This window comes from Manis javanica, chromosome 8 (assembly GCF_040802235.1).
Source record: "Manis javanica isolate MJ-LG chromosome 8, MJ_LKY, whole genome shotgun sequence".
NCBI classification, from domain to species: domain Eukaryota; kingdom Metazoa; phylum Chordata; class Mammalia; order Pholidota; family Manidae; genus Manis; species Manis javanica.
The window spans coordinates 15,316,506-15,331,643 of NC_133163.1; the positions used below are offsets into that span (position 1 = coordinate 15,316,506).

Genomic DNA, 15,138 nt, shown 5'->3' on the forward strand with positions numbered 1-15,138 from the left:
ATGAATTTGAGCTAAACCTGTTTGCTCTGGAAGAAGAGGTGATTAGGATGCCCCTTGGACAATTTTGTTTTAACTATAGGACCGTGGTGCTTTTGACAGGACTGTAAAGTGGACAGACTCTGGGGTGATGTTATAAGATAAATCTATTCACTTATGATCCTGGGCCACCTGGCAGCCCCAGACAAGAGATATTTTATCTCTGCCTGAGGAAAACCAGAGCAGAATCTGGATATTGCTTTTGTGTCATGCTTGAATAATTTGGAGTATTAGCATTTGAACTGGCATGCATGAGTCTTAGCTTGTTGATTAGTGGAACAGATTCAATGTTAGAAATCCTTTGCTGGATTTCAACTTCTGCCTTGTAAGATAAACTGTAATGAGTGATTTGAGTATCTCTTAGTTTCTCTAATTGCTGAATGGAAAGCACATCTGATTCCCCAATGAGCATATAGCGCCATGACTCCTAGGTGTGAAGACTCTGTTGCCAGTCCCTGGGTTGAGAGGCAGATGAATTCACTCTTCAGGGGGGGCAGACTGCACCATTTAGTCACCAACTGTGGGTGGCAATATGCTACTTTCTTCTTAAGAAACTCTTCTTGAGAATAAACATCCCTCAAAGCCAACACAACTCTTGATACACTTTTTGTTGTTGTTGTGTTTAAACAACAGATGCCTCTGATTTTAATAGGTGGCTGTTTTGATGGGACCTGTCCTCTGTAGGTGGCTGTCATGAGGTGGGCAAGTTTTGTTCTGGGGATGTTTGTTTATTGAGTGGAAGGACTCAGGGCTACTGGTATGCGGACTGAGGATGGGAAGCAGGCCCAGGAAAGATAAATTGCCAAGTATGAAGTGCCGAGTCACTGCCATCGGATCCAGCTAAATCGAGGATATTGTGAAGGCACATCTGTATGTACCTTGTGTCTCTACCTTTTCAAGATTTCATTTCGGTTTTCAACAGCTGACTTGGAAACAGCTTTTAGTATCTGTTATGTCAGATGGACAAAGGACTAAGAAGATCATAGTATTTGATAGAGTCACTTTCTTGGTTTCTACTAAAGCCAGAGCCCCCTTGATCATCAAGTCAGCCCAGGGCCCCTGAGTGGCGCAGGTTAGTTGTTAATTCCATACTGTAAGAGTGAATCCTGGCTCCATTTTTGGAAAGGCAAACATTTTAAAATTTGTTGTTTTGACTCCTTGCGATGGCTTTCATAGTCTGTCGGGGAGGCACCTTCTCTGTAAATGACAGTGGTGAAAAATGAGGCCTCTGTGTGCACCCTAGAGAAGCTGATTCTTGGAACAATTTATCAAGATGTTACTTTTAGAAGGGTCTTAACTCTTCACATTCAGAATTCGGTAACACTGGGTCACTTTTGTTCAGCCTGATGTCATCCACTTTGGAATTTAAAGAGTTGGGGCCACATGGAAAGGGCACTGGCTGAGGAAATAATTCTTTCAAACTAAAATACACTGATTGAGCATGAATTTGAATCTTAATACCCCTACAAAGTAGCTGAGTGATAGTGATATTGTGTAAGATTTTAAGCTCTATAATCTATAGTTCCCTTTAAGGTAAAATGAGGATAAAAAGAGTACTTTCCTTTTAGGATTTTTATATGAATTAAATGAAATAACAGCAGGTTCTTAGCTCAGATCTTGGCAAACAATAAGCCCTTGGAAAATATTGGCTATTATAATGATGGCAAGTAACAATAGAGGAAGGAGAATCTATCAAATTCAGTTTCTTATAGCTCAAAGAGCTGGTAAAATGACTGTTTTCTTACTAAAAATTGTAGATCATAAGAATATTTTGGGAAAACGTATAGCCTCAACTTGGAAGACTTCAGTTTATCATCTTATAATAACAGAAAACGAAAAAGGTCAAATTTTAATTTTCTAAGAATTATTCCAACATTGGAATAAATCATTGAATATAACTTTCCCAAGGGTAGAATATGGTAAGAGTTTATTAAATAGACACATCTTTGTCTTTTAGGCATTCATTAGAAAATAGTCATTTTAATATGTCTAGATGTCCGTTTTTTCCCAGACTTTTTAACATGAAGCAGAGCTTCTCCCTCCCATATCTGCTACTGTTGAAACTAAGTCTCTGCATCTGTTTTGACGTAAGCAGAATCCCATGCTTTATTCTTGTTATTTTGAATTATGACTCATGTTCTCTTGTTCCTTAAAATTATTGTCTCAGGGTTAGATTTCCTGCAAATTTTGCTTGTTCGCTTGTTTGGACTGATAGTCTTTTCAGCTCCTGTGAAGGGCAGTGTTTTATTACCCTGCAAAGTGTAAGTCCCCAAGATATACAATCCCATCTAGACAAATTCCAGTGATGAAGGGAAGAACGTGGTCTAGTGGAAGACCCAACTCTGCAGTTGCCAGGTCTCGTCTGACCCAGATTCCACTTTGTCCATCCCCTCTCTGAACTTAATTCCTCACGTGTAAAACGGGAAGAGACCAAATCATATACATCTGAAGCAGCCAGAAGATGCCCCCGTTTATAGTGAAAACTCTATACATGTTGTCCCTTATTGTTAGGATGATAATTGTGCCCCTGATTATTGTAAATCTGGTAAGGTTAGTAAGACAACATTGTGCTACAGTAATGTGTACAAAGCAACTAGCACAGTACCTAGCTGCAGAGTAGGCGCTCAATAAGTGATGGCTATGAATATTATCAATAATTTACTGCTTGCTGACAGACACTTTGTAAGGGTGGTCCTACGTAAGTCCGTGAGGGAAGAGGAGGAAGGAGTAAGCCTAATATGTCAATATTGCCTCTTTTAGGATTTTGAACAAGGCCGCCTCAGCTCTCTTGCAAGAGGTTGATGACAATGATGATGACAGTGATAGCTGGCATTCACCGAGACTTAACTAGGCTAGGACAGACGTGGTGCTCCGTGTGTTCTCTCATTTGTTCCTACTAACAAATTTATGAGGTGAGTACTAGTATCACCCCCATACCTTAGCTTGTGCCTCTCCCAAACACATCTTGAGACAAAGAATAGGTACAAGGAGATTATCTGGCAGGTACCATCAGGAGCATGGTGAGGGACTGGAAAATGACACGAGAGAGGGAGGGGGCCGGGGAAAGGTGAGAGAGGGAGGGAGTGCTGCTGTGGGCCCCTGGCGTCTGGAAGCACAATCTCCCAGCAGGCCGCTGGATGTTACAGTAAACAAGACCACTTGTATGTCTATTCCTTAGCGCCCAGACCCAGGTGTTCTAACCATTGGGACATGGTGCCATATAGTGGTGATTAATTTAGGGGGCTTATTATATCCTGGCACACACGGTATCATCTCCAATCCAGTGCCGCAGCTGTGCATTCAGAAAGCTGTCCCATTGCCCTGAGGGTGTGGGGCTACTGATCTCAGCCCAAGGGCTCACTGCGGATACCCTTTGTTGCAAAATGGGTTCATTGGTATGAAGGGAGAAAATATTCCTGACAAAGTCCCCCATGGCCCCTGCTCACTGTATCCCTTTTGGGTCCAGGTTAGGGGGAAGCATCACACTGTACATCATTACTACCTATTGTCAGAATTCACAAAGGAGAATTTGACTTGGCAGCTGGCTGCATATAGGAAACAATTGCACAGGTGCCTCTAGTGGAGAAGAGGTGTGAAGGTGTGAATGCAAATGAGAGTGGGTTGGGCAGAGGCATAGGCATGGGGTGCTTGGCCAAGAGGGGGGATGCTTGATGCTGTTGGTGAAGAGTCCAACATAGGGAGTCCAGAGGAGGAATATTACTTATTAAAAAACAAACCCTGATACTCAAGAATACAATTGTAAGAATCTTTGCAGCCAGCACTATTCTTGAACCAAACAAAGCTGAAATAAAAAGGAAAATTTCTTAATTCATCCTAGAATTTTGTTGCAGAAAGGAATCATGTAGTCCAATTGTTCTCATTTAATAAATGAGAAAAGTGGGGATGGGAATATGGAACACAAAGTAGAGCCTATTTTAGGTACTTGGGCGAAAGTTGAGGAGGGAGGAGTTTGTGAGGACATGAAATCATCAGCTTGTGAGGTTTCCTGAGTCAAGGGATGAGGTTTACAGAACAGAGGATGGGGACTGAGCAAAGCTCAGCACAGACGGAGGCCTTATTCTGGGCCAGCCAGAATGCTTGGGACATCAGATGGCAAATGCAGACTGTTGTCACAGAGGGGGCTGGGCACAGGGGCTCATCATACTATCTGCTTAGTGCACTTGTGAAACTTTTAATAATAAACAGAAAAGCATTTGGGGCAGGTTTGTGGGGTGAAGTCGAGGTCAGCATACATCTAACTAAAAATGAGAATGCAGTACAGTTATAACTCAGGTCTGCACAGGGCATTAGGGAAGCCCAGCAGAAGGGCATCTAACCCAGTCTATGTTCTGTTGGGGGATGGGACAGTCTTTCCAGGGGAGGTCAGGACAGAGGAGTCTTGAATGACAGCACAATGGAGTAGACAGAGCCTGGCTGTGGAGTCAGCTAGATCCAGCTTCAAATCTCTGCCCCACCACTGACCTGGGTGAGTTATTTAACCTGTAAAAGAGAGTTCTAACACCTTTCTTACATGGTTCAAGACAGGGAGCTGGTGCAGAGGCAGTGTAAGGGGCCCATTCAGTACCCACTCCAACTCCTCTGTAGTTTGCCTCCAGGAACCACAATTCCTAAGCTCTCTTGTAACCTGGTTGCAAGGTGATCCAGGTCTGGTCGAGCATTTGTACTTTTGTAGGAATAGGGAGGCAGAAGTGAGCAATGTGGCTGCCACTGGGTGAAGGGAAGTAGCCTCGTGTGGCAATTGCAAATGTGGGGACATCCAGTTCTTCTGGGGTAGCTGGGGAAAAGCTTTTGGTGTCTAGTTCTTTTGTTGTAATATGGGTTCACTGACTTGAAGGGAGACGTCTGTTCAGGGTACATTTCTTCACGTCTCAAGTTCAAGAGAGCCAAGGAGGAGCCAAACAACAGCGCTCCAGCAGGGCCATGGTACGGGCACGCATTGCTCTTGACTGCTTTGTTCCTGGCTTTGAGCCTTCCAAACTGGGCTTCATGGCCCTCCCAAAGATTGTATTATTCCCCAATACCTGATACCAAATCCCTTTTTGTTTTCTACCACTAAGAACCCAGAGAGATGCCATGTTTCTTCCCCTGCACCCCTAAATCCAACCTATCCCCAGGTTCCATTGATGCAATATTTTCAGTTTGTCCACTTCTTTCCCTCTGCTGGTTCCCTGGCTCAGAATGCTACCATCTCTTGCCCAGATCCCATCCATAACCTCCTGGTGGCTCTCTCCGACCCCAGTATCACCCCCCACTCCAAATTCATTCTCCACACTGACACCAGAGGCGTCTTCCTAAAATGCCAATTTGCTCATGACACCACCTGGCAAACACTGCCTCCCCCCAACACACACTCTAGGCTTTAGCCATATGGGGTCACTTTCTATTAACATGAGTGTCCAGTTGGTCCTTTTACCACCAGGCCTGTGTGCGTTTGCTCTTTCTACCCAGAACACTCTTCTCTTCCTTTTCTAGGAGAACTTCTGTTCATCATCACTTAACTTGGGTTAAGTGGTATCTGTTCAGGAAGAGCTGACTTCTCCAGTTATGGGCCCTTATGCTTTTTCAATATCTCCAGATATATTGTACTAGCTCTTTGTTGATCTGGATTCCTTCCTAGACAAAAAGCCCTACGAGGGCTGGGATCTATTCTGTTTAATTGATAAGTATGACTCCAAAATCTGGCAAACATGTGGGCACTTGATAAGCACTAATTAAATGAGGAATGGTCTCAAATGCCCCAGTAAGTAAGGATTGACCACTGTTCATGAGTTTTGGCAGCTTAGAGGTCACCAGTGACCTCAGTAGGGGCAGTTTCAGTGGAGAAGTGACAGCCAGCTCCCTTGGGGACAAGGAGGAAGTGGACATGGCAAATCCATTGGTTTATCCCATCATTTTTCCCTCTTTCACTGCCCAAGATGGTCTGATGAGGTCAGTGGCAGGACAGGCTCTGGAAGCAGCAAAGTATCAGATGTCTGAGATTTGTGAGAAGAGGGCAATGCCCCAAAGGAGGACAAAGGTACTAAGGCACCCACTTGAGGCTGAGCCCCTGATACTTTGAGGGGTCCATTAAACCATTTCAATTTCAATTTCTTTCCACATAAAAACAACAACAAAGAAGACTATAAATCATAATGAATCTGTAGTAATGAATCCAGTCTGTATTCATTTTTATACCAACACAGTCATAAAATAGAATGTTAATGTTATTTTTAATATTATTTACTGAAGTGCCCAGGGCCCGTGAAAGTTGTAACGCAGTTCCGAGCAGCTTTGCTGACTTCGTGAGCTAGTCCAGTCTCCCCTTCCTTTGTCATGAATTGGGTCACCCCGTCTCTCAGCCTCCCGCCCCCACGTAGCCGGGCCTCTCACGCACTTCCTGGATTAGCCGGGTAGGGGGCGATCATATCCTCCAATAGCTGATACCTATCGCCAACAGGTCTGGAAAGGTCTTATCAGAGGTTCCAAAGATACAGTTTTACATGATTTTCACAAGATACAGAGTTCAGCATTTGGGCATGTCTGTTTCTGCTCAGGGTAAAGAAGGTCTACAAGGAAAGATACCACCTTCCTCAAACTGGCGAGAGAGAGAAGACCCAGCCAAACTGCCAACGCAGCACAGTTTCTGGAAACAAGAAGTGCTGACTTGGTTTGGTGAAGTAATTACCAACTACCATAAATCATTAGACAGATGAAGTAACCTGGGGAAAATACAAGGGCACCCTGGGTAATGATTACTTCCCCTTCAAGGGCACTGAGAGGAGGAGCAAAGAAAACTCATCAGAGCACATTTTAACTTGCAGACTCCTCTCCCAGCAAGTTTTGTTCTAAGTAGAGGTTTAATTGCCCTAGACAATGCAGAATATCAGACGGGGTGTTTCTCAACTTTACAAGAATCTTAGTATGTTAGGGGTGAAGTTTCCCTGAAGCCCTTGGTATATGGTGGTAGGGGCGGGGGTTGTGTTGAGGGGAGAGGTCACAACAAGGACTTTGTCTTCCGAGGCTGTTCCTTTAGGAAACCACCTCCAGCCAGCACACAGCAAGGTCCCAGTTTGCGAGATGGCACCAAAAGCATGCATGCCATCCCCCCTGCCCAACCCTTCTATGGTACAGAGCAAATATTCCATCTGATTGGATATTCTGCAGGTGGAATTTATCATATTAAATCATTAATCCATTCATCTTCTTAAGCTCCTTCAAAACTCTAGACATTGGTGATTTAAATGAATAAAACTCCATCCCTGCCTGCAAGGGCCTAAAGTCTTTTTTCATAGCCCAAAGTCTTACATATTTACTTGTTTACCCCCCACCTGACCCCTAGCCCCAATAAGATTATAATCTCCATTAGAATGGGGACTTTGCTTTTTTCACTGCTTTAAACTGAGTTTAGAACAGTGACTAGCATTGCTGAGTACATATTTGTTGCATGATTTTGCTGAAAAAGTGAAATTATTTCATTAGAATTCTTGATCCTGAACAAACTGCTAAAAAGAAAACTCCATGAGTTCTATTCAAAGCAGTTTTTATTACCATTTTTCCAAGAATTTGGGTTTGAAAGCATTTATAAAGACATGGTAAAATTAACATGGAAACATCAACAGTTTTCTTTAATAAAAATCTGATACAAATATAGAACGGGGTATTAACGAGCTCTACATAAACCTCTTATAAGTTATTCACCTTGAGGAATTTGAGCTTCCCTTGAACTAGCAATTGCCTTTAGTAACTTCTAAATAGCATTTGCCAGCTCAATAATGCAATATGCCTTTTAGTTGTTTATGATATTAGTTCCTTTGCACAAGGCTAAATTCCTTCCTAGGAAAGATTAGTCTGTTTACAGTAATCTCTGCACATGTTCAAAGCAGGTTGACGTGCATTGACATTTAAAAAGAAAACAGACTTGGGTTCTGAACCAAAAGGAATGAGCCATATGGCTTTGTAAAATGATCTGATAGATGGAGTTCGGTCCTAAGAGCCGCAGGAACAGGAAGTTACTATGTGGAAGTAAGGCCTCTTGATGGCTGGGACTCCACTGTTAAAGAGTCAGTCCATTGGGTCTCAGAATGTCAGTCTTTTGAGTTTTCCCCTGTAACTGGAGGAAAACTGAAACGCTCTAAGCCTTTATCTGCTAACCATAAGCCCTGAGAACCCAGATAAGATTATGAATTAGCAAAGCAGGGAGATGTATGACAACAGGGAGCTGGGGGGACCTTGAGGTACAGATGCTCATGCCAGTAGCAATTTTTAAAGAGGGATGCCAAGTTTCGGGTTTTTTATCTTTAAAAGGATGACCATTTATCTGGGTGTGGGGCTGAGGTGGGGGTGGTGGGGGTGCTTGAGACTAAGTTTGTAGGGCAGTTTACATAAAATAAACAAAGCATCTATTGTTTCTGTCCAGAAGCGGGAATGAAGTTACTGATGGAAAGCATATAGGAGGATTAACTAGAGCTCCCCTAGTTTCTATCTTGGTTCTTCCCCAGCTCAAGTCCATTGCTGCCCTGTGAGAAGTGGGTCCAGTATTGTCACAGCAACTGCATTTTCTAAAGAAGCTGAAAATGCTAATTTTTATGGGAAGTATCCTGGTAGTGGTGATGGTTTAGATTAGGTAGTCAGAAAAGGCCTGTTTGTAGAGTAACATCTGAGTAAAATCTGGAGGAAATTGAGAGACTGAGCCACAAGATAATGGGGGCAAGAGTCTTCCAGGAAGGGGAATGGAACAAGCTGGGGGAAGATGGATGGAGACCAGGGAGGAAGAGAAGCAAGGAGACCAGGACACTGAAGGGCAGACAGGCCAGTAAGGGCTCTGATGTTGCTGTGACGGGGATAGCTTGGGAAGCCACTGACAGGCATTAGCCAAGAGCAGAGCAAACCAACAGAGAGATTGTTCTGGCTGAAGCTGTGAAGAGGAATTCATAAAAGGAGCAAGAACAGAATCACAGAAAAATAATCAGAACTGGATGAAGTTCAGCAGTAACAATGTTACCCAAGTAGCAGTGGCTTTAGAAAACAGTTGATTTCTCTCTCACCCCGAAGTCCAGGGGTCTCAATCCAGTTGTAGATGGCAGCTCTGCTCACCAAGTCCTCAGGGACTCAAACACCTTCCAACTCATTGCTCTAAGGACTCATCGAGGCCATGAATACAGACAGAAAAGAGGAAACATAAGGAGTCATCTGTGTACCAAGAAGCAGGATGAGGAAAAGATAGAGGAAGCTGCAAAGGGTAACTTACAGCTCTGTCTTGAGGAAGGTTCCCAGAAGTTCCGTAGTTTCTTGGACATTTCTGCTTAGATTTCCTTGGCTACACCAAGCTGTGAGAAATGCTAGGGAGTCTACATTCTGGAAGACCAGGTACTCAGCTAAAATTGCTATTAGTATAGAAGGTGGAGATACAGATTTTGGGAAGGAGTAAGCAGTTTTGACCACAGGAAGCCATTGTAGTAATCCAGGTGAGAGACTATGGTGATGGAGCCGGCAAGAAGTGGTGGGATTCTGCATGTAGTTTGAGGTGAAGGGCAAGAGAATATGCAGACGCACTGGTTATAGGGTGTTAGGGAAATTGAATGGTCAAGGATGCTGAAGGTTTTCGTTTAAGCAGTTGAAAAAGGAAGCTACTTCAATGGAGCAGGCTTAAGGATAATCAGGAGTTTGATTTTTGGGAAAGTTAACTTTGACACTCAAGGGCAGAGCTCAGGAAGGTAGTTGGATATACAAGCCTGGGGTTGTAGGGTGATGTCTACCTTAGAAATAGAAATTTTGGATCTGTCTGCATAGATATGTCATTAAAAGCTGTAAGTGTGGATAGGAAGGAATAAGGAAAGATACAGGGCCCGAGGCAACATTTAGAGGTTGGGGAGATGGAGGAACGGCCGTAAGAAAAGCAAAGAACCATGAGAAAGGGGTCCCTGGAAACCAAGAGCATAAATATTTCAAAAAGGATTGATATATTGTATCAAATTATGGTTGAATGAGGTGAAGATTAATAATTGACCATTGTGTTTGGCAACATGAGGCTCATCGGTGACCTTGATATGAGTGGTTTCAATGAGATGGTTGAAGAAAGCTTGCTTAGAGTGGACTCAAGAGAGAATGAAATTAGGGAAAGGGAGACTGTGTGTAGCCAGTTTTTTTTTCAGAGATCTATCTATAAAAGCTAGCAAAGAAATGAGATAGCAGTTGAAGTAGGGCATGGAGTCAAGGATTTTGTGTTGAGATATGTTGCAGCATGTTCTGTGTGTTAATGGGAAAGATCTAATATAGAGGGAAAATTTGATGCAGGAGAGAAAGGAGAGAGTTGCAGCAAGATTCTTGAGTAGATGAGAGGAAATGGTGCCCAGTGCACATATGGAGCTTTTGGCTTTAGAAAGGAGCGCAGATAATTCACCCAGGAGGAAAGGCAAATTACATGGGAACAGATGCAGGTAGGCAGTAGAGGCAGTGGTGGGAGCTAATGGCAGTTCTCTCCAGATTGCTTCTCTTTACTTAACTGAAATAGAATTCAAGCTCATCAACTGAGAGTGAGGAGGAAGAAGGAGGAGCTGGAGATTTATGGAGAGAAAGGAAAATATGAAATAGCTCTGTAAGAGACTGGACCAGTGAATGAAATATGCAAATGTGATGAGACTGCTGGACAGCAACATGGACCTAAATTCAGCAGCTATGAATTTAACGTTTGTGAGTGTGGAAGTAGGTAAAGAGTTGGATGTCATCAGAGTTGGAGATAAGGAGAGACACAGAGAGGGAGAGAGAGAGAGAGAGGTGGTGGGAGAGGGAGAGAAGAGACTGAGTGCACTTATTCAAGGGAGTCAGGAGAGATGAAGAGACTGTGAAATCTAATCTGGTCATGAAGAGATGGGATGGTAGTGAGAAACAGCGCAAAGGTCTTGGATCAGCTATAATCTTTCTTGGAGAACTTTTCAAATTGTACAGAAATAGATATTGCTACTTTTTAATATGAAGTGTTAGAGTATGCTAAGATACAATTAAAATAAAACCCAAATTTCAGTGGCATAAAAAACAAAAGGCCATTATCAGAGGATTCACATTGATGGCAACTTTCCTCCATACAGTCACTTAAGGGCCCAGGTTGGTAGTGCCTCTGCTGACTTCAATATGTGACATCTGGGGGTCATCCAAAGCCTTGTCACATCAGTCGGCCAGTAGTGAAGAAGGGGATGGAGGGACAAGGTGAGATGCCTTTATGGGCCATGCTTGGAATGGCATGTATCCTACCACTACATTCCACTAAAGAGAATTTAGTTGCTTCTTTGCAGGGGTGCTGAGAAATGAAGTCTTGCTGTGTGCCTGGAATAAGAAGACACTGGGTTTTGGTAGACAGCTAGCAATCTGTATCATGATCAGCCCCTTTAGCCACCATCATCCCTCACATAAAATATACTCACAAGCTCCTTAAGGAGAAAATTCCAAATTTCATCCAGTTACTACATCTGTCTCAAAGTCTAGGATCTTCAGGAGATGGTGAGATCTCTGCTTCAGGTTCAGATATGTTTCCTGAAGGTCCAGCATCCTGTGAACTAAAAGACAAGCTATCTGTACTCCAACTGCCCATCTGATATACAAAAATGGACAGGATCACCACATTAAAAACTCCCACGGCAGTTCCTGGTCCCAGCAATAAAGGAATCCCATTGGAGACGTACATGAAGACCCTGACGTCCAGAGAAAATGTCTACAGACTCTGGGTCGGTCCTCTGCTAGGAACTTTCTTGTCCACTGTTTTTAGTAGCCCTAGGCTCTGTCCTTCTGGAGAATATTCTTGTCCATTATCTCCATGGCCACATATGGGGTAGATATTGTGGAGTATTTTATTAGGAATTGTACACCCTTCAGAGCCCACTTGAGGCTTGTGCATGAGAGTAATTTTACAGATACAAGCTTGTGGTTTCTGAGCAATACAGTTTGCTAGACCTTGATACGCTACTGACCTACTTGTCTCCAGTTAGTTTCACATAGTAGCAAATAAGCCCCAAGTTCTTTCCTAGGCCTGTCCTAGACTCTGCTTTTCTTGATCAGTCTGTTCCACCTCATGGAATCTACAATGACGTCTGAAAGATAGGCTTGGGTGGCGAGGCAGCGTCCTGAGTAATATCTTTGATGCCACTGGTCTGGGTCTCCCTTTTTTTTCAGTTTTTTATGATCTGCACATCTTATCTTCTAGTATCTGCGGTACAGAAACCAGTTTTACCAGCACTGAGAAGTTCTGAATTTTTAAAGTCTTTTTATTCCGTTCCACTTTAGCTGGTGAACCAGTCACTTCTTGCCTGAGTTCATCTCTTTCTTGTAATACTTTGCTAAAAGAAATAATAGCAGCCAACACACACATTTATTTCCTTCTCTTTCCAAATGCTTTCCTTAAAGTGACAGACTTACTAGGTTCTTGGTCTGCCTTCAAGTTATCATATATGATAATTTTGTTTTATTTTTTTCTGTGCATATTCTGGGGCTCTAGCTTTCCAGACTTTGATATCCATTTTGTTTTCCTTCCTTCAGCTTGAACGCCATGCATTTTAGGTGTTGGTTATAGCTCACTTTTGGTACTGATTTCCATATTGATTAGGGAAGATGATAAACAAATGGACACCTAAAATTCAGTGTTTTATATAAAAACGTGTTCCTGTCTCATGGAGGGACTTAAGGTCAGAGCCAACGGCTAAATGAATAAATTCTTTTTAGGGATTAATGATTAGAACTAGTTATAACAAGTACCTCATAAAGATAAAACTATTCAATTTCATCTGATTTGCAGCAATGGGGATAGATGAGAACTATCTTCTGAAGGTTCTTGGTTTTTCCATTTCTTGGGATTTCCTTTGTTTTGACAAAATCACAAGATAGGATTTGAGAAAAAAATCATGACAGTGAAGCTATTTTAAAGGAGAAAACGGTGTACCATACATCTCAATTTATATTTCAGAATAAAATGATAATGCTTTGCTTATAACATGATTTAAGGTCAGCCTTAACCTAAATATGCTTTTGAAGAACAAAAGAAATGATTTTTCCCTAACTCTGTACTGGGCTGAAATGGTGGTATCCTCCATGTAGTGTTATTTATATTGAATAACTCAGACTTTGGGAAATACCCTAACAGCCATCATGATAACTGTGTTGCTCTGAGGTCAGATCACCCCCTGTAGGTGGAGGTGAGTGTTTTCATGTAAGGAAACTGATGTGAAAGGGTGGGAAAATGGAAGGCTAAAGAGGCTTCAGTCTTTGGCTGTGTTCGATTTGAACTTGTTTTTCTCTCCTGGAAGAGCAGAACCGAGAAAGGAATGCAAAGGTCAGATTTTGGCTTATGATTCCCCCAAACTAACTGTGGTAAGGTAGGGGCATGGAATGTAGCATCATGATTAATTTTCCTGCCTATGATTAAAAATGCTGAGATATAAATAGTATAGTAAGAAGAGGAGGGACTCCGTCTTAAGGCTAAGATTCCATTTTAAAAACCAGGGAGGTAGGAGATAATTGCTAACATATTTTACAGTAATCAGACAGTAACTGACTCTATCTTAAGGCAGGGCAACTAGTCCTAAATGATATGTCCCCATTGCTTGAGGGTAACCACTCACTATCTTGGAGAAGAATAGTATCAAGAAATTCCTTGTGTTAAGTTTATCTTAGCAGAATATCTAGAGGACAGACTGTGGATGGTGACACAATGTCTTTCACTGGAGAAAGATATCATGTGACCACATGTCAAGCCTATGTCCCCTCCCCCACCCCATTCTTGAAAGCCTTAAAAGACATAATCATAAGCCCTTAAGTGCACCTCCTCTCTGAGGTTGCTCACACTCCCCTTTTTAAGTGTGTACTTTTTGCTTTAAATAAGGCCTTCTCACTGCTCAACTTCTTGCATTTTGTCTCTGTGCTCTTCCAGTAGTAAGTGTCTTTGTTACTTGGCTATTTCATACAATTTTGAGACTTAAGCAGAAATCTTCATTCTCTCTGTCCTACTTTAGAAAAATAGGGAAGGGCTACTAAGATCTCTGATGTGGGCTTGCAAGTTCCTGTTGCCTGGGTGATCTGGACAGGACTGCAGCTGTATGATCTTTCTCTTTAGTAGCCTGCCCCCAAAATATCCTTTCCTTCTCTTTGGGAAGTTGTCAGACCATAATCTCACTCCATCTAGTGCTCTGCGGCTGCCCCAGTTCCTGGGGTGGCAGGAGCTTAATTCCCATCCCATGCAGATTGAAGCAGATACTGGACGCCAGGTGACCCTGGCTTCAGGAGTTGGCAAGGGATCTGCCCTACACCGTGCAGGAGTTCAGTGAGCTCTCCCTTCCTCTCTGCTGCCTGTACAGCTGCTGCCATTCACTGCTCCTCTCGCTTTAATGAATTCCTTCCTTATCTACACTCATCAGACCTGTTCAAGAATTCTTTCTCGATCTGAGTCAAGAACCCTCCCCTGTCCAAGTTGAGGTTTCACCGAGTGCACAGGGGGAGACCTTCCCAGATGCAGCTGCCTGACAACATAACTAATTTGGGGAACACTTAGTTATGTTTCAAATGGTAGTTCTATCATACCCTAAACAACCAATAAAGATTTCTAAAACCTTTTTCACTGTAACCATGAAAAACAGATACTGAAAACTCTATGATGCAAAATTATACTTTAAATTGAGTTATTAAAAGGCAAATATTCTTGTAACCACCACCAAGTCAAGAAATGGAACTTGGTCAGCTATGGCAGAAGCCTTCTACATACTGGAACCCTCTTTCCTAAAAGTAACCATATTCTTGATTTTCACTACAATCACTTCCTTTTTAAAAAAGATTATTTCACCATTCGATTATGCTGTAATTACACTGCAAGAGCATATAACTGTTACACACTATAATCTTTCTTGCCTACTTAACTTCATTTCAACTTAATTCTTTAACTATATGCCAGTGTTTTCCTACTGATGTCTCAAAATGTCTAGACTTTGTTCTCCAGCAGATTCAAAAAAGTTAAGGGAAAAATATTGCCTAAATTCTTACGTGTCAATTAGTTTGTTTGAAACCTTTGACATTGGAGGTCAGTTTGACTGGTTATAAAACCTTTGGCTCACGTTTTTTTCCTTGAGT

At 42.4% G+C, this 15,138-nt stretch overlaps 1 protein-coding gene across 4 annotated transcripts in view; it reads right to left on the reverse strand.

Annotated features, from left to right (window-relative positions):
* Positions 1-10,985: 10,985 nt before the first annotated feature.
* GPR65 (G protein-coupled receptor 65) overlaps positions 10,986-15,138 on the reverse strand; it is a 29,909-nt gene continuing 25,756 nt past the window's right edge. For 3 of the 4 annotated variants that reach the window (XR_012133729.1, XR_012133730.1, XR_001852870.3), the window contains 2 exons: positions 11,454-11,585; positions 10,986-11,371 (listed from right to left, as the gene is read on the reverse strand). The gene's annotated coding sequence lies outside the window, so the exon portion shown is untranslated. The remainder of the gene's footprint in view (positions 11,372-11,453; positions 11,586-15,138) is intronic. The other variant, XR_005054033.2, reaches the window with a different exon arrangement.